Here is a 25280-nt window from a genome sequence, read left to right on the forward strand (position 1 = left end):
TATTCATCAGACTAGGGTGACCATATTTCCAGCCACTTAAACCGGGACGCAAAACACTGTTTCCTAAAACTGGGACCCTAAAAGCAATGCGCACGTTACAGCGCACGCATGTGCCCATTCTCTGACGTTCGTGCACGCGCACACACGCACCGCAGGGTTGCAAACAGGCAGTGAGTGATTGACAAACAGCCTCAGCGTTGAATTCAGACACGCAATGAATTTGTTCCTGCTGATTGGTTAGGTGAGCATGTTTTCATGAAAAGAACATGATAAATGTCTATGCAACCACTGAAAACAGCTACTATTATTTTAATTCTGGCAAAACCGGGACAATTTTGCAGTGAATGTTGAAAAGCGGGACATATCAGTGTTTTAAAGATATTTGTCGGGACACCGGGACACGCAGCTTGAAAACGGGACTGTCCCGGGTAAAACGGGACGTCTGGTCACCCTACATCAGACACAAGAATTATTCTCTGAGGAAATGAAGCTTTAAAGCTACATCTATTTTTTCAAGATCTTTGACAGCGTGCAGGACTGCGGGTCCTTTTCTTCAGGAAAATGCTCCCAAAAGCCAAAATAAACACTTTTTGAAAGTTAAATATCTCTTAACTGGTTAAATGGTGCATTCAACAGAATCAATGCCTATTGTATCAATTGGAAGAAAATAGTGAGAGATGCTTTTAAAGTGAGAACATCATCACATGGCAACACAAGGCATGTTATCTCTAATCATTTTGTGGTTTCTTCTTCTCTCCTCATTCTCCATCCCAGATTTCGTTCCTTCCCAACTACCAGCCAAGAAACATGTTTGTGACCAGTGTGGGAAAACGTTCAGCCAGAGAGGTCATCTCAAACGACACCAGAGCATCCACACTGGAGAAAAGTCCCTCCACTGTGACCTGTGTGGGAAAACATTCAGCCAGAGAGGTCATCTCAAACGTCACCAGAGCATCCACACTGGAGAAAAGTCCCTCCACTGTGACCTGTGTGGGAAAACATTCAGCCGGAGAAGAAATCTCAAACGTCACCAGAGCATCCACACTGGAGAAAAGTCCCACCACTGTGACCAGTGTGGGAAAACGTTCAGCCGGAGAAGAAATCTCAAACGTCACCAGAGCATCCACACTGGAGAAAAGTCCCACCACTGTGACCTGTGTGGGAAAACGTTCAGCCAGAGAGGTAATCTCAAACAACACCAGGCCGTTCATACTGGAGAAAAGTCCCTCCACTGTGACCTGTGTGGGAAAACGTTCAGCCTGCGAGGAGATCTCAAACGACACCAGACCGTTCATACTGGAGAAAAGTCCCACCACTGTGACCTGTGTGGGAAAACGTTCAGCCGGAGAAGTCATCTAAAAATTCACCAGAGGATTCATACAGGAGAAAAGTCCCACCACTGTGACCAGTGTGGGAGAAAGTTCAGCCACAAACATACTCTCAGAGTGCACCAGAGAATCCATACAGGAGAAAAACCCTACCAATGTCTCCAGTGTGGGAAAAGGTTCAGCCAAATGCAACATCTCAAACTGCACCAGAGAATCCATACAGGGGAGAAACCGTACCACTGTCAGCAGTGTGGGAAAGAATTTCGCCACAGGACTGATCTCAACCGTCACCAGAAGATTCACACAGGAGAGAAACCGTACCACTGTGACAAGTGTGAGAAATGTTTCAGCAATGACGCAGGCCTCATAGCTCACCAGAGGATTCATTCTGAAAACTATTACTTCTGTGACCAGTGTGAGAAACGGTTCAAACGCCGCAGTCACTTAAAGAGGCACATCCAAGCTATTCATACTTGAATGAAGCGAAGAAGGGTTTTAACCCAGGATCACATTTGAAAATCTGACATCACCAAGATTTTGTGCCAATTCCCCCCTGAAAGCTCCTTTTAGCTTTATAGGTTTATTTTTCTGTGAACACCCACTTAACATTAGGTGTTGTTATTATGTCTTTGTCTTCTTATTTGTATGTTCCAGTGTTAAATGCCAACAACAATTTGAAATCGGTAAAGGAAGACTTCACCTACTTTAAACCTATCTCCATATAATTGTTCCTTACTAATGCTCATTAGAATATTGTACCATTTTTGTCTGCTCACTCTGTGTCTCAGAGGAGGGCTGTGGACAGTTCAGAAACCCACCTACCAGTGACATCATCGATGTAGAATCCAATTGTATAATGGAAGCCATTGTTTTTGCGTTAATGAAAAATATGGCATTTTAAATCTTGTTTGAAAGAAGAAAAGAAAAGAAACCTGCCTAACGATGAAGTCACTGGTAGGTGGGTTTCTGAACTGTCTACTGTTTTACCAAAAAAGGTGCTCTTCAGCTTATAGATAACAATACTTCTGTACTTTTACTTGTAATAGAAGATCTACAACTTGTAGATCGGCTATTTTCTAAGTGTAAAATCAGCCGTTACAACGCCATCAAGGTATACACAAACACCTGTGAAGAGAAGAGACAACTTCTGTCCAAAATGGCTGCTGCAGTGCATATAGCCTAAGCAAAAGTAACATCTGCTACTTCCAATGCTTTTGTGTAACACTGTAGTGTGATCAAGAAGGGCGTTCATTTACTAAAACAATATGGAGATGAGAGGTTTTTGCCCAACGACAACGATATACACTACCATAATATCATCTACAGGAACCTTGTAGCCTACTGTATGTGTTTAAAACAAATGTGTTCCAAAGGATCCAAAGTTGATTTATTATTATTTTCTCAAACTCATTACAATCTATCTTTGATATGTTTTTTCGTCACTGGTAAACTCCTTGCAGCGGGTCACATGTAACAGTGTTGCCATGTCTGCTTTTTAGTGACTTGGCTTGTTTTTTTGTTTAAAGTTGCTTGTTGCGACCGTAGGTCGCACTTACTACAGAAAGCTCCACCAGGTGTCCGTGCGTCCGTCAGTCAGTCCGTCACACGTCAGACGTCACACTTTTGCCCTGCTCATATCTCCGCAACCGTTGCCCCGATCCATGCCAGATTTTGCACACACACTCCTTACCTGCCAAACTACAACCTCCAAGGACCCCCGGAGTTCCAGGGACCCCCAGGTCCCTGGGGGACCCCCAGGTGTAAAAAAAATACCAAATGTGCAAAAATGACCAAATGACCACCCCCACGGGGCTGCTCACGGGGAATTCCCGGGGACCACCCACTCCTGCTACTCCAGAACGGATGCAAAAGTGGTGGCGCCCCCAGTGGAGGACCCCCTCCACTGCAGCTCACATAAAATGCCCTAACTCGGCCTAGGAGCGTCCGGGAGAGCCGGGGCCGGTACCTATTCATCCGCCAAGGCAACGCGGAGACCCCACCCCTCATTTCTCACATGGCCCTCTTCTAGCGAGACCTACGGTCGCTTCTCTCCCGATTAGGGAGTCTTACTGGTAAATATTGGTTGTTTTGCGGGCATGGGCAGTATGTTAGGAAAAGATGTGCGTCCTAGCCGGATGCCCCTTGGAGGATTTGAACCCCATAGACCTTCTAGTGGTGGACTTTATTTACCCCTGAGACAACCAAGTGCCAGTTTTTTTGTGTGATTTAACTGCAGATACGGTTTATAAATAAAAAGAATGTTCCATTTTTTCTGTTGTATCAGTCGATCTAACGTTACAGATTACCGACCAGGTGGCATAACAATGTATGTAAATAACTAATTGACTAACTAAAGCGCTCATAATTTGAAAAGATTTCATTTGTGCTATGTGCTTGATTGGAAGAAGCTCCCCTTTACCACAGTATGTCCATGTAATACATGGACATACTTGTCCCTTTTATGCCCATACATTGTATGGGCATAAAGGGGACAAGGGCTGACAGAGATCTCCATATATGACCATTAAATCTTTAGTGAATTAATTTCCCCCGTTGACTTGAATGGGAACAATTCAAATGGTAAGACAACATTTTTTGTTATTATTTAGAGTCTGCCAGACAAAAAAAAAAGAAAGAAATGTCCTGCTGAATATATTATTCAGTTATAACCGAGCACATTGCACACCTGTCCAATAGAGGGTATGCGCATGCATAAAGTGAATGGCAAATCGAGTGGCAAAGTGAGTTTAACGTTGTTTAACATCATTTAAAGCAATCAGGTAGGACTTTACTTTTTGGATGTATGGGCTTTCAAGGCCAGAAAGTAGTTTTTTGCCACTCAATAGAAATTTCCGCATAACTTCCTGGTATGATGATGATGTCACGCGCATACCCTCTATAGCAAGGCTTGCATATATAATAGTTGATAAAGGAGAAAATAAGAAGAGAATTAAACAGACAAGTTCTCTTGAGTTGAGTTCACTTGTTATATTAGTGCAGTGTCATTTTGGTCCACAGGAGGGCAGTCTAACCACATGGGAAGTTACAGGGAGTTATTATCATAGAGCCAGTGGTTCTCAATTAAACATGTTACCTGAGGAAAAATACAAAGGTATTGACAGCAAAAATATACTTAAAGTACCAAAAGTAAAAGTAGCCTAGATCTGTTTTTGAAAAAAGCAGATCTACAACCTCACAACATGCGCTGTGTTGTGAGCTTGTAGATCAGCAATTTCCAAATAGCTAAATAGGGTTGAAGTGGTTAATGTTTGTTTTACAATATAATTATTTATAGGCTATCTGAAAAGTTACATTAAGTAACTAAAGTTTTCAAATGCTTGTGTTGGGGTAGTGGAGTAGCCTAAAACTAAAAACATTGAAATGAGGAAATACTCCAGTAAAGTCAAATTACCTCAAAATTGTACAGTACTTGAATAAATGTACTTAGTTATTTCAACACTCAAAGTGTGGTCCAGGGACTGAAGACTAACTGGATAACACAGCTGCTTCTACCACTGATAATTAAACTAGCAGTAGCAGCCAGGCAGTGCTGGAACTGATTACATTTACTCAAGTACTAATACTTAAAGGGGAAGACCACCCATTTTCAATATTGAAATATGTCATTAATATACCTTAGAGGAGTTGTGTGGAAATAGAAAAAAAGTTCCCCCCCTTCTGTGTTGCCTAGAACTGGAGGATTGATTTTGGGGTTTGTATTGTAAAGTACAATGTATGATGTCATCAAGTTGTAATTTACAATACAAACCCCAAAATCAATCCTCCAGTTCTAGGCAACACAGAAGAGGGGGAACTTTTTTTCTATTTCCACACAACTCCTCTAAGGTATATTAATGACATAGTTCAATATTGAAAATGGGTGGTCTTCCCCTTTAAGTACTGTACTCAAGTACAACTTTAAGGTTGCTTTACTTGAGTATTTCCAATTTTCAAAATACTTGTTGTTCTACTTCACTCCATCTCAGAGGCATTATTTGAAAACTTTGGTTTCTAGTTCCTACTTTGTTGATTTTGATTAGCATATCCACTTCAGCCCTTTGGCAATTTAAAAAAAAGATTTTTATGATACTTTTCCTTTTGGTACTTGATACCAATACTTTTGTAGCTTTACATTTTGATTAACAGACAACAATGTAGGTTTACATTGCAGTAGTGATACTTTTACTCAAGTAAAGACATTTAGTACTTTTTCCACCACTGCAGCCACAGGTGTGTCTTGTTAGCTCTAATTAGCCAAATCAAAGGCCCTCTGCGCATGCGTGCTGCTGACAAGGAAGCCTAGTTTAAGTTTGAGTTTCAACTCAAGGAGGAATAGTTTACAGATCATTTTGTCAAGTTATTACTTTACTGCATCACTGGATAACATGTTGAGTAGATTCAGATCCCAGCTGGTAACTCCGGTCCTCAAATGTGGATTGTCCACATGGACTGAACGTGAGCTGTTGAGGCTTTTCCAAACAAGAGAGAAGATGGTGATGGTTTCCAAAAGCTGTTCATCTTTGTCAGAGGAGGATGGATGCAGGATAATGGAAGCCATGCTGATGCCGCAGATCAAGTTAAACAGAACAGGTAGGCCTACTTGATGTTTGTTTTGTAACCTTTTGTTGTGTCCTACAGTTCTCTACAACTAATGCATGTAGTTACTTATTTGCACCACTTGGTGTCACTGTACCTTACCTGCCTTTAGGTGTTATGAAGAAGGGTGTAACAGGAAGTGACGTGTAGTGTATGCATAGAGTATATATAAAATAGAGAGCGGACGAGCCCCGCCCCCACTATCATTTCAATGCAAGTGCTCAGTGGCGTTTTGAAGCAACGGCTACGTGCTAGCATGTAGCTAATCCAGGTGCATTCTGGGGAATTTGGAACCACCGTGGTTCCAAAATGACGTCACGCTGCTCTCCTCTCCTGTCTGGAGTGGAGGGGGCGGGCCCAAAATGCGCGTTTAGGCTGCAGTTCCAACTTTGGCCACCATCGGGGCTGCTTCAAGTCTAGCCCTGGGTTCTGGGGGCTTGAGTGTATGCCATGCTGTTGTGCTGAGAAGCTGAACTAACAAAGAATAGTCAATGTGAAGTGAATCCATGCTCTCCTGTGTCTTATTCCTTGCCATCCACCTCTACAAATTGGCGACGAGGTAACCCACCTGCTATACTTCAACTGCAGAGGACTATTTTTGACCATTTTTTTGCAAAGATGGCTGTAAATGTGCCTTGTCCTGCTCCATTTTTGCCATGCCCTGGGAAGCCTACAATACCATTCAAGACATGGATGCAAATATTTGACAACTACCTACTGGTCATAAATGCAACTGGGAATGCATGGCCTGCTGCAAGAAAGAGAGCTGTCCTGCTTCATTGCCTTGGAACAGAGGGACAGAAGATTTTCCACTCACTGCCAGCTACAGGTGATACATATGATACTGCTGTTACTGCATTAAGGGCACATTTCACACCAATGACTAATGTGGTGGTGGAACGTCATACATTCAGAAAAAGAGCACAAGGCCCACATGAGACTGTTACCCAATATGTGGCTGCTCTCAGAGAGCTTGCATCTACATGTGACTTTGGTGATAAGACCGATGAGATGCTGCGTGATCAGCTTATTCAATTTGTCACAAATGCCCATATTAGGGAAAAACTACTGCTGGAGCCTACCCTCACTCTGAACAATGCTATCACGCTCGCTACACAGATTGAGTCTGCAGCTGAACAAGCTAAATGCATGGTTGGAGAGAAACCTAGCTTTAAAGTACAAGCAGTGCAGAAGAAATCACACAGACCACGGCCTCAGCATAAACCATCCACACCTGCACCTACTACTGCTGCCACTGGGAAGTCCTCCCGTACATGTTTCAGATGTGGATCTGACAGTCACCTAGCCAATGCTCCCTCATGTCCTGCTGTTAAGGCTACTTGCAAATCCTGCCACAAGCAAGGACATTTTGCCAGAGTGTGTCGCTCTGCTCCTACCCATCAAGTGAGAGAAGTGGAGGTGCCTGAACTGACTGTCCTATGCATTCAAGAGACTGCCTGTCAATCTGATAAAATAAAATGCAATGTCAAGATCCAGCCTTCAGATTCACCAGCCCATGCCATGGACCTGGTTGTGGACTCTGCATCCCCAGTGTCCATACTGCCTAGCAGTGTGTTTGAGGAACATTTTGGTGAGTCACCCCTTACACCACCTGCTATTCGTTTAATCACATACACCAAGTCACCCATTCCTGTGCTGGGATGCCTTTCAGCACTGGTGACCAAGGATGATGTCACTGCTGCAGCAACCTTCTTTGTTGTGGAGAAGGGGACCCCATTACTGGGTCTGGATTTGATGATTGCACTGAACATTCACATCGTAGGGGGTGCTGTTGTTCCTCCTCCTCTTGCCCCTGCTACAAATGCTCCTGTGATGCACCTATCCACCACTCCCCCACTAATTGGCTGTGCTAAACATTTTGTTCACCGGGTCAAAGTCTCTGCCTCTGTTACCCCGGTTCGACAGAAACTGCGCCGTTTGCCCCTGTCTGTGAGAGATGCAGTCACAGAAGAGATAAACAGACAGCTGGCAGGTGGTGTGATTGAGAGAATTGATGCTTCTCCCTGGGTGTCTCCTATCGTTGTTACACGAAAGAAGAGAGGAGGCATTCGGATGTGTGTGGATCTCCGAGAGCCAAACAAGGCTGTCATTACGGACTGCTATCCAATCCCACACATTGATGAGCTGCTGTCCACTCTGCGTGGAGCCGCAATGTTTTCAACTATTGATCTCGCAAGTGCCTACCACCAGGTGCCCCTACATGAGGAAAGTAGGGACATGACTGCTTTCATTACGCATGAAGGACTCTTCCGCTACTGCCGTGTGCCCTATGGCCTCTCCTCTGCACCATCTGCATTCCAGAAGATGATGGCTACCATCCTCAAAGGCCTGCCAGGTGTGCAGAATTATCTGGATGATATTATCATCTATGGAGCCAACAGCACAGTGCATGATGCTCGTCTGAAGCAAGTCCTTCACCGCCTGCAAGAGGCAGGTCTGCTCCTGAATGAGGAAAAGTGCTGCTTTAATCAGTCAAGTCTACGATTCCTGGGTCACGTGGTGTCAGCTGAAGGTATCGTTCCTGATAAAGAGCACATCGAAGCTGTCCTGAATGCCCCAGCTCCGACAGATGCTGCTACCCTCCGCTCTTTTCTAGGCCTCGTGTCATGGTATTCAAAGTTCATTCCTAACTATGCAACTGAATCCGAGCCGATGCGGGCATGCATTAGAAAAGACACTGACTTTCACTGGACGAGTGAGGCACAGAAAAGTTTTGAGAAAATCAAACTACTACTGGTGAACAGTTCTGCCCTTGCTCTTTTCGACCCTTCCCTGCCTACAGTGGTGTCCACTGATGCCTCTGATTACGGTTTGGGAGCCGTGTTCACCCAGCATCATACTGATGGCGTGGAACGTACAGTGGCTTTTGCCTCCCGGGCTCTCACCACAGTGGAACGCAAATATTCGACTGTAGAGAAGGAAGCTCTGGGATGTGTTTGGGCCGTTGAGAAGTGGCGCACATACTTGTGGGGGCGAAAATTCACCTTACGTACTGACCATCAGGCCCTCACTACGCTGCTTACTACTAAAGGCATAGGTCGTGCTGGAATGCGCGTTGCACGCTGGTCTGCCAGGCTCCTGACCTATGACTATGATGTGATTTACCGCCCAGGGTCAGAGAACTACACTGCTGACTGCCTTTCCCGTCTACCACTTCCTGGGCCTGCTGACCCTGCCTTGGATGCTGAGCCGGAAATGGTTGCCTACATCACTGATGCTCTTGCTGCTTTGCCCATTACTGACTTTGAGGCTGCTGCTGACTCTTGCCCAGAGGTTTCTGCACTCCGTGACCAGATTGCTCGTGGCTGGCCACAAAAGATAAAACCGCTGAGTCCAGTCGTTGCCCCATACTTCCGTGTACGTCATGAACTGTCAGTGGGAAACTCACTGGTGCTTCGAGGAACACGTCTGGTTGTGCCAATTTCACTGCGTGCTACTCTGGTGGCTCTTGCACATGAGACACACCAAGGAGTGGTGCGTACTAAGCAACGCCTGAGAGAGTACTACTGGTGGCCTAAGATGGATGACCTTGTCCAGTCTACTATTCAGTCATGTCAGCCATGCCAGTCCAACGACAAGACTGCAATGCCACACCCTGCTCCACTACAACCAGTTCGATTCCCAGACAGGCCATGGCAGAAGCTTGCAATGGACATTGTTGGTCCTTTTGAAACTGCTACATGGGACTGCCGATATGCCATCACTCTGACCGACTACTACAGCAAGTGGCCAGAGGTTGCTTTCACTGCCAATATCACTACAAAGGATGTTACATCCTTCCTCTCCTCAGTCTTCAGCAGACAAGGGAACCCAGAATCCATTGTCACGGACAATGGAAAACAGTTTACTTCTGCTGACTTTGCTTTCCTGGCCGAACGGGACATCGTACATCACAGAGTATCTGTTTATTACCCAGCTGCTAACGGCGCCATAGAGCGTTTTAATCGTGTTCTGAAAGAGAGTGTGCAGATGGCTATTACACAATCTGTACCATGGAAACCTGCCATTACTGCCTTCCTGATGGCTTACCGTGCCACACCACATGCAGCTACAGGTGTGTCTCCCTTTCAACTACTGCATGGCCGGAGGATGCGCACGAAGTTGACTGTCCTGCCGCCCTCTCCTGCTGACCCTGTCTCAGATGAACAGGTACGAGAGAAAGTCACAAGCCGTCAACTCAAGATGAAGGCTTATACGGATGGAAAAAGAGGCGCACGCACTCCGCCTTTTCAAGAAGGGGATAGTGTGCGGGTGAAAACACCTCTCCATGTGCCCAAAGCTCACCCAAAGTTTGGATCTCCTCTGAGAGTCACAAAGAAGGTGGCCCAAAGCACATACTTGCTGGAGGATGGCCGAAGATGGAACGCCTCTCACCTAGCTCCTGATCGCTGTGCAGCCGCACATCCACAGGACATTCCTACTTCACCTGACAGTGCCTCTCCACCCTCTCCTAAACAATCACGTGTCAGAAAGAAGCCTAACTGGATGCAAGAATATGTGACTGATTAGCTATTTGTCTTCCTAACATAGCATGTCAACATATCTCTTTGTTTTGTGTTATTTTGAAGGTGATGCAATGTAGTGTTTGAAAAACAAGAGTCCTACAGTTGTATCTTATTCCAGATCTCTGAAAGTTGAAACAGTGTATTTTGAAGTTCATGTTTAATGTTTACCCTGCTTTTATTTTCTGGGTTACTCACTTTATTCACAGTACTGAGCACAAACTAGAAATGTTTATGTTTATGCCTGAGTGCAGGTTCTGATTTTCTATTTTGCCTTATAGGAATGTTCCTTTTCTACAAAGAGAGGAAATGTTGTGTCCTACAGTTCTCTACAACTAATGCATGTAGTTACTTATTTGCACCACTTGGTGTCACTGTACCTTACCTGCCTTTAGGTGTTATGAAGAAGGGTGTAACAGGAAGTGACGTGTAGTGTATGCCATGCTGTTGTGCTGAGAAGCTGAACTAACAAAGAATAGTCAATGTGAAGTGAATCCATGCTCTCCTGTGTCTTATTCCTTGCCATCCACCTCTACACCTTTCTTTCATCTTCAATATTAAGCCCTGTTTGAATAGGAGAGAGAATGAACAATTGAAGGGAGAATTATAGGGCGATTTTTAGCCTCTGTTGGGGCTAACTTGCTATACAATGAAAATAATTCCAGTCAGACAGAGAATACTTTAGTGTTTCTCAAACCTTATCATGTCAAGGACCCCCAAATTGACACATATTAGCCCACGGACCACCATTAGAGAAGATGTTTATGGCTTCAGCAGTGATTCTCAACCATTTTAATTTCAAGGAACCCCAGTTTGATATGCATTAGTTAGACCACGGAATCCACTTGTTTCCTAACTATGAATCATTTGTCTAGGGACCCCCTGGAGCCCTCTCAAGGACCCCTGGTTACCAATCCTTTATACCAGAGAGTTTCATATTAAAGGAACTGAGTGGAGCTTACAGTAGGCTACAGGCCACTTAGCAGTTGTATCTGTAAATAGCATTGTCAACAGACAACACAATAAAATCTACTGTCACCAGTATGGATACAGTGTAAATACATTGTCTTATAAACACATGAATAATGCATACAAATGGTACTCCATCTTTAAAGTACAGTAGCCTACATGAGCCAATAACACAATTAAACTAGCAGACAGTTGCAAGGTAAGCAAAACAATAAATGTGTAGCATTTCATGAAAGTGTCACAGGTTGATTTCGTGTTCTATCCTTTACAGTATATACAGTACATGTCATACACAGTGGTTCTCAACCTGTGGGTCAGGACCCAGGGGGTCCCCAAATTATTTTGGTCACTCAACAGTAAACAAACAAAGTTTAAGTGTATAGAGGGTATATCCACATTTATAAAGTGACAATTTAAGGACTTTTTTAATACCTCTAAAATGACAAATTAAACATTGGCCAAATTGTCCAATTTTAGAGGCAGACATTGTGAACATAGCAGATATACATGCATATAGATCATCTATTTTCACTATAGAACCGTGTTATACAAAATGTGATACCTCAACTCTTAGTGCTCGTCAGGGTGTGGGTCCCCAGTTAAAATATGATTATTTTGGGGGTCGCTGGCTTGAAAAGGTTGAGAACCACTGTCATACAGCATGGCAGTGGCTCAGGGGTAGAGTTAACCGCAAATTAAAACACTAGATTTTTTTTAATCGGTTGAATCTAGGGTTGCAATACCTCCCATAGGCAGCTAATGCATCAAAACAGTTTTTGGCTATCTGATTGTATTAAACAACGTCAAACTCACCAACATTGGGGCGGTATGGAAAGCTTGGAATATCCGCTTTCTATCTGCAAAGTGTTTGTTGATGCATTGGCTGCCTATGGGAGATATTGCAACCCTAGATTCAACTGATTAAAAACAAATCTAGTGTTGCAATTTGCGGCTAGGGTAGAGTGGCTGCTTGTCAACCAAAAGGTTCCCAGTTCGATCCTGGGCTCCGCCAGTGTTGGGTGTCGAAGTGTCCTTGAGCAAGACGCTGAACCTCCTAATATCTCCCCATGAGCAGGTTGGTGTATGCCATTGCCATTGGTGTGTGATTGGGTAAATGTAATGCACAATCTCTGTAAATCGCCTTGGATAAAGCCGCACTATATAAATGCACCATTTACCATTTACATGTCAGGGTGATAGATGAGATGGACCAGAGGTTCTCAAACCTTTTTGGCTCAGGTCACTTCTGTAAATAACCTTTTCATCCACGGCACCTCTGAATTATTATCGTTACTCTGCAGCACCTTACACTTATGTCATCTTATGGTAGCTAAACATAAGATGACATCAATGAGATGTCGCAAGGAAAACATATCCATTTTCCATTAGGACAGATTGAAAATAATTTGAACCAGTTGAATCCCAGCATCCCTATTCTGGGGGAACATTTTCCAAAAATAGCAGATTTTGAGGCGTAAGCTTGGGGATCAGCTGGTGTAGATTGGAGGGGAAAAAAACGCACCAATTACAGTATCAAGAGTTATAGTGAAGTTATATTGATAAATTCCTCGTTTAAAAACTTTTGTAACAAGGCTATGCCCAAGTTATCTCTAGGTACCCAATAGAGGTATTTTGATTAAAGAAACTTTCCATTTAATGGCTTCTTGAGCTTTTTGAGACAGATTTTAAAAATATTTGTTCAGTATTTATTTAATCAGATACATCCCCTTGTATAAACCCATTGTAACGTCAAGCTCCATTTTAGCCTTTTTCTTCTCCTTTTATTACATGTTTAAAACCTAAAGCCTGTATACTAATTCTATTCCAAAAGTTTTGAAAGTGCAGCATCTTCACTGGAGCCAAACTATTGCCTTTTAGAAATTGATATATCAAATATCTAAATACTGAATCAAGCAACTTAAATTAACTGGTTAAATTGTTCATTCAGCAGACTCCAGGCCTACTGTATCAATCTGAAGAAAATAGTGAGAGATGCTTTTAATGTGAGAACATGATCACATGGCAACACAAGGCATGTTATCTCTAATCATTTTGTGGTTTCTTCTTCTCTCCTCATTCTCCATCCCAGATTTCGTTCCCTCCCAACTACCAGCCAAGAAACATGTTTGTGACCAGTGTGGGAAAACGTTCAGCCGGAGAGGTCATCTTAAACGACACCAGAGAATCCACACAGGGGAGAAGCCGTACCAATATTTCCAGTGTGGGAAAAGGTTCAGCCAAATGTCCAGTCTCAAACAGCATCAGAGAATCCATACAGGAGAGAAGCCCTACAATTGTCAGCAGTGTGGGAAAACGTTTCGCTGTAGGACTGAGCTCAACCGTCACCAGAAGATTCACACAGGAGAGAAACCGTACCACTGTGACAAGTGTGAGAAATGTTTCAGCAATGACGAAGGCCTCAGAGCTCACCAGAGTATTCATTCTGAAAACTATTACTTCTGTGACCAGTGTGAGAAACGGTTCAAACGCCGCAGTCACTTAAAGAGTCACATCCAACATATTCATACTTGAATGAAGGGAAGAAGGGTTTTAACCCAGGATCACATTTGAAAATCTGACATCACCAAGATGTGCCAATTCCCCCCTGAAAGCTCCTTTTAGCTTTATTTTTCTGTGAACACCCAGTCACCCACTTAACATTAGGTGTTGTCATTACATGTCTTTTTCTTATTATTTGTATGTTCCAGTGTTAAATGCCAACAACAATTTGAAATTGGTAACGGAAGACTTCACCTACTTCACCTACTTTCAACCTATCTTCCTATAATTGTTCCTTACTAATGCTCATTAGAATATTGTACCATTTTTATCTGCTCACTCTGGATCAAAGGATCCAATGTTGATTTATTATTTCTCAAACTCATTACAATCTATCTTTGATATGTTTTTCCATCACTGGTAAATTCCTTGCAGCGGGTCACATGTACAGTGTTGCCATGTCTGCTCTTTAGTGACTTGGCTTGTTTTTCTGTTTAAAGCTGCTTGTAAATATTGGTTGTTGCGGGTTGTGGTCTTTTGGGCTAAGTAAAAAAGTTGCTTATTCGGGCTTGTTTCATAAATGTTGTTTAAACCATTGTGACCCCGCTTCTGAAAATATGTTGTGCCCGTACCAGATTTGTGTTATAATAGCCTAAATTTAACGACCTGACATGGGGCTATATGCTATACATTTTTACAGAAATCTTCTAGAAGAGACTAAATACTGTTTTCAGCAATGGGCATGAGTGCTTTGGATGTATTTGGTCAACATAGAGTAATCATTTTTTGTATTGTTTTGTAAAAAAAAGAAAAGAAAGAGAAACTAATTATTTACTGTATATAATGAACATAGCACTGCTGTTGTACTGTACTGACTCACCTGCCAGTGAGGATGTAGTGACTCCGTCCTACTCGTCCTGTTCAACACCCCCCTGGGTCAGGTGCCCCCTCCCCCCCCCTGCCCATTGGAGTCGTTAGCACCCCTTCCTAAACACGGACAGTGTGTTGGTATAGATGTGCGTCCAAGCTGGATGTCCCGTGGAGGATTTGAACCCCACAGGGGTAAATAAGGTCCACCACTGTGAAGTCTGTGATAACCAAGTGCCAGTTTCTCTGTGATGTAACTGCATGCAGATACGGTTTATAAAGAAAAAGAATGTTCAGTGTTTTCTGTCGTATCAGTCGATCTAACGTTAAAGATTGCCGACCAGGCATAACTATATCTGTACATAACTCATTTAGTAACTAAAGCACTCATAATTTGAAAAGATTTGATTTGTGTTATTTGCCTGATTTGGAAGAAGCTTCCCTTTACCACAGTATCTCCATGTATGGGCATAAAAGGGACAATTTCTGACAGAGATCTCCATATATAGCCATGCTTTATTAGTGAATACATTTTCCCAATTGACTTGAATGGGAAAAATTCAAATGCTAAGACGAAAATCATTATGATATTCGCATCACAGCAACCACATTTGGAATTTTCAATAGCATCTTTCTAGTTATTATTATTTACAGTGTGCCAGACACTAAGGAATGTCCAGCTGAATATCTTCAGTTAACGGAGCACACTGCACACCCGTCCAATAGTAAAGGATTGCATATATAATAGTTGATAAAGGAGAAAATAAGAACAGAATTAAACAGACAAGTTCTCTTGAGTTGAGTTCACTTGTCATATTTGTGCAGTGTCATGTTGTTCCACAGGAGGGCAGTCTAACCACATGGGAAGTTACAGGGAGTTATTATCATAGAGCCAGTGGTTCTCAAAAGTGGTGGAAAAAGTACTCAAATGTTTTACTTCAGTAAAAGTAGCAATACCACAATATAAAACTAGACCAGGTCACCTGGTTCTGCCAGACCCGCAATGAAAACTTGTAGATCGGCTGTTTTGACTAGTATGGCACTGAACTAACACATGAACACACAGGATTGTATAGGCTGAGCAGCTGGAAATGTTTGTGAGCTTGTAGATGGGCTGAGGAATTTATAGTGTCAGCAGCTCGTCAGCCAACTCAACTCAGCTGGTCCTGTACAGGTGACGGCACCCAAGGCAATCAGCCGAGCAAGGGAAGGGAGGGGCAGATGAGCAGTCAGAGGCAAACACAGGCACACTGAGGAAAAGAGGGACCGACCGACAGACAGACCGACAGACCGACAAAGCCTTTTGTAGGCCGACCCCCTGGGTCTGGCAAATACTAGTGAAAAACCTGTGTTCAAAATTGACAGAATTGTCATAAAAATTACTTTAAAGTAGGCTACCAAAAGTAAAATTAGCCTAAAATGTTTGAAAAAAGCAGATCGACAAGCCCACAACGTGTCACGATGCGGTGTTGTGAGCATGTAGATTGGTTATTTTCAAATGGCCTATAAAATAGGGCTGACGTGGTTAATGTTTGTATTACAATATTATAATTTAATCTGAAAAGTAAAAAGTAACTTAAGTTATTAAATAATTGGATTGGAGTAAAATAATTTTCCTCAAAGATGTAGTGGACTAAAAGTATTGAACCTTGTACATGACTACAGTACTTGAGTAAATGTACTTTACTTCACTACTCAAAGTGTGGTCCAGGGACTGAAGACTAACTGGATAACACAGCTGCTTCTACCACTGATAATTAAACTAGCAGTAGCAGCCAGTGGTGGAAAGTAACTAATTACATTTACTCAAGTACTGTACTTGTGTACAATTATAAGGTACTTTTACTTTACTTGAGTATTTCCAATGTTCAATACTTGTTGTTCTACTCCACTACATCTCAGAGGCACAATGATTTGAAAACTTTGGTTTCTAGTTCCTACTTTGTTGATTTTGATTACGAAGCATAATTATCCACTTCAGCCCTTTGGCAATTTAAAAATAGACGATCTACAAGCTGAGAATGCGTCGCAGCGACGCGTTGTGAGCTTGTAGATCTGCTATTTTCAAAAAGATTTAATACATGTTCATACATAATGATACTTTGGGACATTCTGCATAATGAGTACTTTTCATTTTGGCACTTGATACCAATACTTTTTGTAGCTTTACATTTTGATTAACAGACAGCACTGTAGGCCTACATTGCAGTAGTGATACTTTTACTAAAGACATTGAGTACTTTTTCCACCACTGCAGCCACAGGTGTGTCTTGTTAGCTCTCATTAACCAAATCAAAGGCCCTCTGCGCATGTGTGCTGTTGACAAGCCTAGTTTGTTTCCAACAGAGTGTGGGTCTCAGTCGGAGGTGTTGGTCAACTCAAGGTGGAATCAAGATAGTTTTCAAGTCATTACTTTACTACTTAACTGGATAAAATGTTGAGTAGATTCAGATCCCAGCTGGTAACACCAGTCCTCAAATGTGGATTGTCCACATGGACTGAACGTGAGCTGTTTAGGATTTTCCAAACAAGAGAGAAGATGGTGATGGTTTCCAAAAACTGTTCATCTTTGTCAGAGGAGGATGGATGCAGGATAATGGAGGCCATGCTGATGCCGCAGATGAAGTTAAACAGAACAGGTAGGCCTACTTGATGTTTGTATTGTAGCCTTTCTTTCATCTTCAATATTAAGCCCTGTTTGAATAGGAGAGAGAATGAACAATTGAAGGGAGAATTATAGGGCGATTTTTAGCCTCTGTTGGGGCTAACTTGCTATACAATGGAAATAATTCCAGTCAGACAGAGAATACTTTATAGCAGTGTTTCTCAAACCTCATCATGTCAAGGACCCCCAAATTGACACATATTAGCCCACAGACCTCCATTAGAGAAGATGTTTATGGCTTCAGCAGTGATTCTCAACCATTTTAATTTCAAGGAACCCCAGTTTGATATGCATTAGTTAGACCACGGAATCCACTTGTTTCCTAACTATGAATTATTTGTCTGGGGACCCCCTGGAGCCCTCTCAAGGACCCCTGGTTACCAAATCCTTTATACCAGAGAGTTGCATATTAAAGGAACTGAGTGGAGCTTACAGTAGGCTACAGGCCACGTAGCAGTTGTATCTGTAAATAGCAGGTGGACTACAGAACAACACATTGTCAACAGACAACACTATAAAATCTACTGTCACCAGTATGGATACAGTGTAAATACATTGTCCTATTAACACATGAATAATGAATACAAACGGTACTCCATCTTTAAAGTACAGTAGCCTACATGAGCCAATAACACAATTAAACTAGCAGACAGTTGCAAGGTAAGCAAAACAATAAATGTGTAGCATTTCATGAAAGTGTCACAGGTTGCTTTCGTGTTCTATCCTTTACAGTATATACAGTACATGTCATACGGCAGTGGTTCTCAACCTGTGGGTCAGGACCCAGGGGGTCCCCAAATTATTTTGGGAGGTGCACCATTGTTTTGTCACTCAACAGTAAACAAACAAAGTTTAAGTGTATAGAGGGTAGGCTATATCCACATTTATAAAGTGACAATTTAAGGACTTTTTAATACCTCTAAAATGACAAATTAAACATTGACCAAATTGTCAAATTTTAGAGGCAGACATTGTGAAAATAGCAGATCTACATGCATGAAGATCATCTATTTTCACTATAGAACCGTGTTATACAAAATGTGATTCCTCAATTCTTAGTGCTCGTCAGGGTGGGGGTCCCCAGTTAAAATATGATTATTTTGGGGGTCGCTGGCTTGAAAAGGTTGAGAACCACTGTCATACAGCATGGCAGTGGCTCAGGGGTAGAGTTAGCCGCAAATTGCAACACTAGATTTATTTTATTCGGTTGAATCTAGGGTTGCAATACCTCCCATAGGCAGCCAATGCATCAAAACAGTTTTTGGCTATCTTATTGTTTTAAACAACCTCAAACTCACCAACATTGGGGCGGTATGGAAAGCTTGGAGTATCCGCTTTCTGTCTGCAAAGTGTTTCGATCCTGGGCTCCGCCAGTGTTGGGTGTCGAAGTGTCCTTGAGCAAGACACTGAGGGCTCTATTATGATCCAGGTCTCATGCCATATGCCTTAACTTCTTTGCCCTTTTTTACTATATAGACATATATTTTTTTAAATATTTAAAATAGCTGATCTGCAAGCTCACACCGTTCAGATGTAGATCAGCATTTGAAGTATTTAATTTTTTTTCTTCAAAATAGTAAAAAAATAAAAAGGCAAAGAAGTTAAGGCATAAGGCATAAGACCTGGATCATAATAGAGCCCTGAACCTCCTAATATCTCCCGATGAGCAGGTTGTTGTATGCCATTGCCATTGGTGTGTGAATGGGTAAATGTAATGCACAATCTCTGTAAATCGCCTTGGATAAAGGCACTATATAAATGCACCATTCACCATTTACATGTCAGGGTGATAGATGAGATGGACCAGAGGTTCTCAAACCTTTTTGGCTCAGGTCACCTCTGTAAATAACCTTTTCATCCACGGCACCTCTGAATTATTATTGTTACTCTGCAGCACCTTACACTTATGTCATCTTATTTTAGCTAAACATAAGATGACATCAATGAGATGTCGCAAGGAAAACATATCCATTTTCCATTAGGACAGATTGAAAATAATTTTAACCAGTTGAATCCCAGCATCCTTATTCTGGGGGGAACATTTACCAAAAATAGCAGATTGTGAGGCGTAAGCTTGGAGATCAGCTGGTGTAGATTGGAGAAAACAAAAGAAAAGTGCAACTGGGGTCTGTTTTACACTATCAAGAGTTATAGTGAAGTGATATTGATAAATTCCAAGTTTAGAAACTTTTGGAATAAGGCTATGCCCAAGTTATCTCTAGGTATAGAACCCAGTAGAGGTATTTTTATTAAAAAAAATACTTTCCATTTGAATGACTTCTTGAGATTTTTGACAGATTTTACATGTATTTAATCAGATACATCCCCTTGTATAAACCCATTGTAACTTCAAGCTCCATTTTAGCCTTTTTCTTCTCCTTTTATTACATGTTTAAAACCTAAAGCCTGTATACTAATTCTATTCCAAAAAGTTTTGAAAGTGCAGCATCTTCACTGGAGCCAAAATATTTATTACCTTTTAGAAATTGTACCCCAACTGATATATCAAAAATCTAAATACTGAATAAAGCAACTTAAATTAACTGGTTAAATGGTTCATTCAGCAGACTCCAGGCCTACTGTATCAATCTGAAGAAAATAGTGAGAGATGCTTTTAAAGTGAGAACATTATCACATGGCAGCACAACGCATGTGGTTTCTTCATCTCCCCTCATTCTCCCTTCCAGATTTCGTTCCTTCTCAACTACCAGCCAAGAAACATGTTTGTGACCAGTGTGGGAAAACGTTCAGCCGGAGAGGTCATCTCAAACAACACCAGGCCGTTCATACTGGAGAAAAGTCCCACCACTGTGACCTGTGTGGTAAAACATTCAGCCAGAGAAGTCATCTCAAAAGTCACCAGAGGATTCATACAGGAGAAAAGTCCCACCACTGTGACCAGTGTGGGAGAAAGTTCAGCCAGAGAGGTCATCTCAAACGACACCAGAGCATCCACACTGGAGAAAAGTCCCACCAGTGTGACCTGTGTGGGAGAAAGTTCAGCCAGAGAGGTGATCTCAAACAGCACCAGAGAATCCACACAGGAGAAAAGCCCTACCAGTGTGAGCAGTGTGGGACAAAGTTCAGCCGTGGAAAAACTCTCAAACACCACCAGAGAATCCATACAGGAGAGAAGCCGAACCAATGTCTCCAGTGTGGGAAAAGGTTCAGCCAAATGCACAATCTCAAACAGCACCAGAGAATCCATACAGGATCTAATTTGTATGTTCCAGACAGTGTTAAATGCCAACAACAAATTGAAATCGGTAAAGGAAGACTTCACCTACTTTCAAACTATCTTCATATAATTGGTTCTTACTAATGCTCATTAGAATTTTTTATTATCCGTGAATATTGTATCATCTATGTCTCAGAGGAGGGCTGTGGACAGTTCAGAAACCCACCTACTAGTGACCTCATCGATGCAGAAAATCTTGTTTGAAAGAAGAAAAGAAAAGAAACCTGCCCAACGATAAAGTCACTGGTAGGTGGGTTTCTGAACTGTCTACTGTTTTACCAATAAAGGTGCTCTTCAGCTTATAGATAACAACACTTCTGTACTTTTACTTGTAATAGCAGATCTACAGCTTGTAGATCCGCTATTTTCCAAGTGTAAAATCAGCCGTTTACGACGCCATCAAGGCACACACAAACACCTGTGAAGAGAAGAGAAGTTAACTTCTGTCCAACATGGCTGCTGCTGTGCATATAGCCTAAGCAAAAGTAACATCTGCTACTTCCGATGCTTTTTTGTAACACTGTAGTGTGATCAAGAAGGGCTTTCATTTACTAAAACAATATGGAGATGAGAGGTTTTTGCCCAACGACAACAATATACACTACCATAATATCATCTACAGGAACCTTGTTACTGTATGTGTAAAAAAAGAAAAAAGGAAAAAAGAAAACTGCGTTCCAAAGGAAAGGATCCAATGTTGATTTATTATTTCTCAAACTCATTACAATCTATCTTTGATATGTTTTTCCATTACTGGTAAATTCCTTGCAGCGGATCACATGTACAGTGTTGCCATGTCTGCTCTTTAGTGATTCAGCTTGTTTTTCTGTTTAAAGTTGCTGCTTGTTGGTTGTTTTGTGGGTTGTGGTCTTTTGGGCTTGTTTCCAAAGTAAAAGTTTCTTATTCTGGCTTGTTTCATACGTGTTGTTTAAACCAGTGTGACCCCGCTTCTGAAAATATGTTGTGCCCGTACCAGATTTTTGTTGTTAAAATAAATGTATAAAATAAAATAAACATATTTTTTTCTTTTTTCAGATCTACAAGCTCACGTGTCGCAACGCAAATATCAGATGCTTGTACATTTGTAGTGCTCATGTGCAGTGGCACTTCTTTTTGGCTTGTTTTCAATTACCCGGTTTGCTTATTTATCTCACAAAATCTGGCAACACTGGTCCCACACTGCCACACAAAGGGGAGGGAGAGAGAGAGAGAGAGAGAGAGAGAGAGAGAGAGAGAGAGAGAGAGAGAGAGAGAGAGAGAGAGAGAGAGAGAGAGAGAGAGAGAGAGAGAGAGACAGAGAGAGAGTGAGTGCAGTGCATTGTTGAGATGACAGCTGGTGAACTCAAGTGAAGACATGGCTTTCTGTTTGATCCCCAGTAAATCCTGTGATGTGTGTCTATGAGCTGCAGCTGCAGTAGGACAGGAGATGACAGGGCTCAGCAGGGCCCAGAGAGCTCAGTCTGGTCCTGCATGCCATCCCAACACAATCCCACTGCAACATGCACTGGCCAGGAGGGGAGGTGGCATTATTGATACTTTACTGCAGGGGTTCTCAAACCTTTTTTTTTAAATACCACAACCTCATATTATGAGGGAAGTTATTTGGTGACCCCAGCCCCTAACGGCACCTTCCTGCAACCCCACTTTGCTTTACTGGTATTACATCATCAACAAGGGCGTGGCACAGGCCAGCAAGCAGGAGCTTCTGAATCAGGCCCACATAAAGGCCTAGTTCTCCACACAGGTTGAATAAGGTCTACGTAGAGGCCCAGTTCTCTAAGGCTGGACTCACACAGCTGCGTGAAACATCTTCTCTGTATCGGCTGAGAATGGCCACTGGAGGCGCCGTACTAATGCATTGTCAATGGAAGGTTGTTTGGTTTTTTGTCGTTGCCGCGTCTCTAGCTCAACCGCAGCCTGTACGCTCTTGAAGAGACACGGCAACGACAAAACACCAAACAACCTTCCATTGAGAATGCATTAGTACGGCGACCCCAGTGGCCATTCTCAGACGATAAGGAGAAGATGTTTCACGCATATGTCTGTGGTGCGCCCAACAGGTTGAATAAGGTCTACGTAGAGGCCCAGTTCTCCACACAGGAGGCCCAGTTCTCCACACAGGTTGAATAAGGTCTACATAAAGGCCCAGTTCTCCACACAGGTTGAATAAGGTCTACGTAAAGGCCCAGTTCTCCACACAGGTTGAATAAGGCCTACATAAAGGCCCAGTTCTCCACACAGGTTGAATAAGGCCTACATAAAGGCCCAGTTCTCCACACAGGTTGAATAAGGCCTACATAAAGGCCCAGTTCTCCACACAGGTTGAATAATTAAGGTCTATGTAGAGGCCCAGTTCTCCACACAGGCTGTTATAGCTTTGCATTTTTTACAATACTTTAAGAGCCATTAAGACCTGAGGCCCATTCTAAATAAACAAACAAATGTTTCTTCTAAATCCCAACAGTTTTCTGTTTCTAAAATCAGTGGTTCTCAAACCTTTTCATATCAAGGATTGATATGAAAATATACAGTATGTATTTGGCCAATTTCTTTCCCCCCCATAAGATTTCTGAAAATATTTATATAAATAATTTTAGGTCTGGAACCAAGCCACCCAGTTTCCTGGTGATTTCTTATTTCCCCCTTTTTTCCCCCAGAAATGTGTCATAATTCACCAGGTGCCTGGGTGGCTTGGTTCCGAGCTTGAAATAATTAGAGGAGAACATTATAGGCCTACCATAAAAATAAAAAAAAGGCAGTGCTGGAAAGTAAAGTAATTACATTTACTCAAGTACTGTACTTGAGTACAATAAGGTAACTTTACTTTACTTGAGTATTTCCAATTTTCAATCCTTGTTCTTCTACTCCACTACATCTCAGAGGCAGTGCTATGATTATTTGAAAACTTTAGTTACTAATTACTACTTTGTAGATTTTGATTACTAACATGTCCACTTCAGCCATATTTAAACTCTGGCAATTTGAAAATAGCCGATCTACAAGCTGACAATGCATCACAGCGGACGCATTGTGAGCTTGTAGATCTGCTATTTTCAAAGGATTTTAATACATTTTCATACATAATGATACCTTGGGACATTCTGCATAATGAGTAGGCTATACTTTTACTTTTAGTACTTTGATACCAATACTTTTGCAGCTTTCACTCAAGTAACATTTGTTTGTGCACTGTAGGTTTACATTGCAGTAGTGATACTTTTACTCAAGTAAAGACATTTAGTACTTTTTCCACCACTGCAGCCACAGGTGTGTCTTGTTAGCTCTCATTAACCAGATCAGAGGCTCTCTGCGCATGCGTGCTGCTGACAAGGAAGCGTGGGTCTCAGTCGGAGGAGGTGTTGGTCAACTCAAGGTGTAATAGTTAACAGATCATTTGTCAAGTCATTACTGCTTCACTGGATAAAATGCTGAGTAGATTCAGATCCCAGCTGGTAACACCAGTCCTCAAATGTGGATTGTCCACATGGACTGAACGTGAGCTGTTTAGGATTTTCCAATCAAGACAGAAGATGGCGATGGTTTCCAAAAGCTGTTCATCTTTGTCAGAGGAGGATGGATGCAAGATAATGGAAGCCATGCTGATGCCGCAGATAAAGTTAAACAGAACAGGTATCTACTGATGTTTGTTTTGTTGCCTTTCTTTCATCTTCAATAAGCCCTGTTTGAATAGGAGAGAGAATGAACAATTGAAGGGAGAATTAAGAGATTTTTAGCCTCTGTTGGGGCTAACTTACTATAGGCTACAATGGAAATAATTCCAGTCAGGCAGAGAATACTTTATACCAGTCTTTCTCAAACCTTATCATGTCAAGGACCCCCAAATTGACACATAATAGCCCACGGACCACCATTAGAGAAGATGTTTATGGCTTTAGTGATTCTCAACCATTTTAATTTCAAGGAACCCCAGTTTGATATGCATTATAGACCACGGACCCCCATTTGATAACATTTTGATCTCTCAGACACCCACCAATCTACACTGTCATCAGTGTTAATTTAATAGGGTCCATTTGGTTTCATTTGAACACTAAGAGTTACAGACCCATAAGAATCCACTTGCTTCCTAACTATAAATCATTTGTCTGGGGACCCCTGGAGCCCTCTCAAGGACCCCTGGGTACCAATCCTTTACACCAGAGAGTTAATATTAAAGGAAAACGTGTCACAGGTTGCTTTTCGTGTTATATCCTTCATAGGCGTAACAGTACATGTCATACGGCATTGTTTCGCAATGTGTGGGCCAGGACCCCAAGGGTGGTCCACAAATTATTGTGGGGGGTCCCCAGATTAACTTAATGTGCAATATTGTTTTCTCACTCAACCGTAAACGAACCAACAAAGTTTAAGTGTATAGAGCAGCGCTATTCAACCTGTGGCCCGTGGGCCGAATGCGGCCCCAGCAGCATGTCTATGCGGCCCGTCATGGTCATACCAATACAAATATATTTTGTCTACTTTCAGTGTGGACAAATAATTTCGGATAATTTTTCAGTTACTCTCCAAAACCACTATTAGAAACAATTTTTGTCTTGTTTTATACAAGACTTTTTTGCTATTTTATTTGTTCCAAA

This window comes from Nannobrachium achirus (genome assembly GCF_963921795.1).
Source record: "Nannobrachium achirus genome assembly, chromosome: 18".
NCBI lineage: Eukaryota > Metazoa > Chordata > Actinopteri > Myctophiformes > Myctophidae > Nannobrachium > Nannobrachium achirus.